A 3068-nucleotide genomic window follows, 5' to 3' on the forward strand; every position below is an offset into this window, starting at 1 on the left:
GAACGGCCAACTGTGTTGACAGACAATGATTTCTGGAATGTTCCTGAGCCCATGCAGTTATTTCAGTACAGAATCATGGCTGTTTTTAATGCAGTACATTGAGACGTGCTTGAGACGTTTTTTGAAAATGTCCAGAGATGGAGCGCTACGAATGTCTGCAGGAAGAGTGTTCCAGAGGGTGGGAGCTGCAGCACTGAAGGCTCTGTCTCCATAGGTTCGGAGTTTGGTTTTGGGCATGGAAAGTATGCCGGTGTCTGAAGATCGAAGGTTGCGGGATGGTGTGTATGGATGGAGGAGATCAGAAAGGTTCTGGGAGCCAGAGCATGGAGAGATTTGTATGTGAGGAGGAGGACTTTGTAGTTGATACAGGACTTGATAGGGAGCCAGTGGAGGTGGATGAGGGTCGGAGTGATGTGTTGCCAGGGTCTAGTGCGGGTGAGAACTCTAGCTGCAGAGTTTTGGACGTACTGAAGCCTGTCCAGGGTTTTGCTGGGAACTCCAGACAGGACTCCATTACAGTAGTCCAGGCGGGAGGTTATGAAAGCATGAATGAGTGTTTCAGCCACAGAATCAGGGAGTGATGGTCGGAGTCTGGAGATGTTCTTGAGATGATAGAAGGCAGATTTGGTGACAGACTTTATGTGGGACTGGAAGGAGAGGGTGGAGTCCAGGATGACGCCCAGGTTTCGGACCTCGGAGGGAGGACAGATGGAGTTCCCGTCCACATCGAGCATGATATCTCCAACCTTCTGCAGCAGTGCTTTGGGGGCCACCACTATGAGCTCTGTTTTATTGCTGTTGAGTTTGAGTTGGTTAGAGGTCATCCAGGCTTTGATGTCGTGGAGGCAGTTTACCAGGGAGTGGGGAGGGAGCTGAGTGGATGGTTTGGTGCTGAGATAGAGTTGGGTGTCATCTGCATAAGAGTGGAAGCTGAGACCGTGTTTGTGAATAATCTGTCCAAAGGGGAAGCATGTAGATGGTGAAAAGGAGAGGTCCAAGAACAGAGCCTTGAGGCACGCCTTGGTTAACTGGGACGGGGGATGAGTGAGAGGTGCCGATGGTAACAAACTGTTTTCTTTGTGAGAGATATGAGTGAAACCAGGAGAGAGCTGTACCAGTGATGCCAAGATGGTGAGACAGGCGGTCAAGGAGGATGGTGTGGGATATTGTGTCGAAGGCAGCGGTTAGGTCAAGGAGAATGAGGAGGCTGATGTGTCCAGAATCTACAGCTGTGAGGAGGTCGTTGGTTATTTTGATAAGGGCGGTCTCAGTGCTGTGGTGAGTGCGAAATCCTGATTGAAGAGGTTCATGGAGCTCATGGTTGGACATGTGTTGCTGGAGTTGGGCAGCAACTGCTTTTTCGAGAATTTTGCTGATGAAGGGAAGGTTGGAGATTTTGATGTTATTATGGACTGTAGATGCTGTATATTCAAAACCTCAGCATTCTACATTGAAGAACATTTTTCTGAAATTGTTCTCGTGTTTTTGGTCACAGTTTTTCACTTGTTCATGAACTTATGCCTACATTTGCTGAGAGACTCTGCCTCTCATAAATGCTTATTTTTTACCCAGTCATGTTACTGACCTGTTGCTGACTCACCTAATTAGTTGTAAAATGCTCCTCCAGCTATTTGTCAGTAGTATCACATGGGGATAGATACAGAATTCGGTACTTTTATAGGTACCGCTGAAATGCGTAAGTACTCCCGAGAACTGATTCACGTAAAATCAAACAGTACCATGTTTGGGTACCTAAATGCATCCTTGTAACAGCAAGAGACTGGAAGAGTAGTCACAACACGTGACATGGACACGAACACAGCATTGCACACATGTGAGTAATGACGTCGGTAGCAGCGAACTGAATCAACAAAACTAGCATGGCTGATAGGAAGTGGTCGAAGGTAGCACTCCACTTTTCAAAATATGATGCAGGTTACGCTGCAATATTTGTGACATGAAGGTCCAGGTTTACCACGGCAAAATCTGAGGAGGCAGTGTGATGACTGATGGTTCAGATCGACTCCTGCTGCTTCCTGCTTGTTCACCCCCCTCCCTCCCTCTCTCTCTCTCTCGTACCAAATCCTCACTTCAAACACTGTTATTTGCCTGTTTATCATGTGGATATCAGCCACAGAAATATAGTAGATAAAGGGACACGTTTGTTCGCTCAGTCACCAAACAGACTCTGGATTAAGGCACAATGTGGACCGCCTAGTGTGAGTGCGTCCTAAAAGTTGCTCTCCATCTCTCTAACTTGGCACAGCTGGTGCCGTATGAAGCGCTCTGTCAGGATGGATGGATTCAGAGTGATTCTGAAGGAGAGGCAGAGCCACAGGCTCGTCCTCACTGTCTATTTTCATCACAGAATGAAACAGTTTGCCACTCTTTATTTTTTTTGCAGTAAATACAAATATAACGTAACGGAGTCAGTGTGCACGGTTCGGATGTGTGACGTTTCTTCTGATCACGGCCAGGTTATGCTTCTGCGTTGATGGTCACATGATTGATTGATGAGTGAGGAGCAGACTCTGCTCTTACAAGGAAAAGATGACGTCTTAGTTTTGCTGGAAAAAGAACTGCATGAGGAAAGAAGAAAGAAGTACATGTAGTTCATGGTAGAGGAATATTTTTGTTAACTTTCATTTGTAATACTTCAATTGGTAAAATTTTATACCTGTTCTTTATTTTTTTAGTTATTTTGACTCCATACTCTATTGTTCATTTGTTTCAAACTTATTCTCCCTCCATGGACCCCAACACACATTTTTCCAAGAGGGGAAATTAGAGGAATAGGAGGTAGTGGGCTGGGTTTACATTAGTGCAATATAAAGAAAAACACTGGGTAATTTTAGTAGTTTAGGTTTTCCATGTTGGAATAATCTGTAAAAATACTGTTTGATGTTGTTTTGATATATTTGATTGTGTTTTGATACTGAGAAATGCATATCTATAATTCAGAGGTTTTGAGGTTATGCAACATTTATTATTGCATATTCTTCACACACAAAAGTACCAAAAATGGGTACATTGTGTACAGGTACCGGGAATTGGTACCGTACCGGTTC

General features: G+C 44.8%; 1 pseudogene; it reads right to left on the reverse strand.

The window, feature by feature from the left end:
• Positions 1-234: 234 nt before the first annotated feature.
• LOC121520114 lies at positions 235-842 on the reverse strand (annotated as a pseudogene).
• Positions 843-3068: the final 2226 nt, after the last annotated feature.

Source organism: Cheilinus undulatus, linkage group 13, assembly GCF_018320785.1.
Source record: "Cheilinus undulatus linkage group 13, ASM1832078v1, whole genome shotgun sequence".
NCBI classification, from domain to species: Eukaryota; Metazoa; Chordata; class Actinopteri; order Labriformes; family Labridae; genus Cheilinus; species Cheilinus undulatus.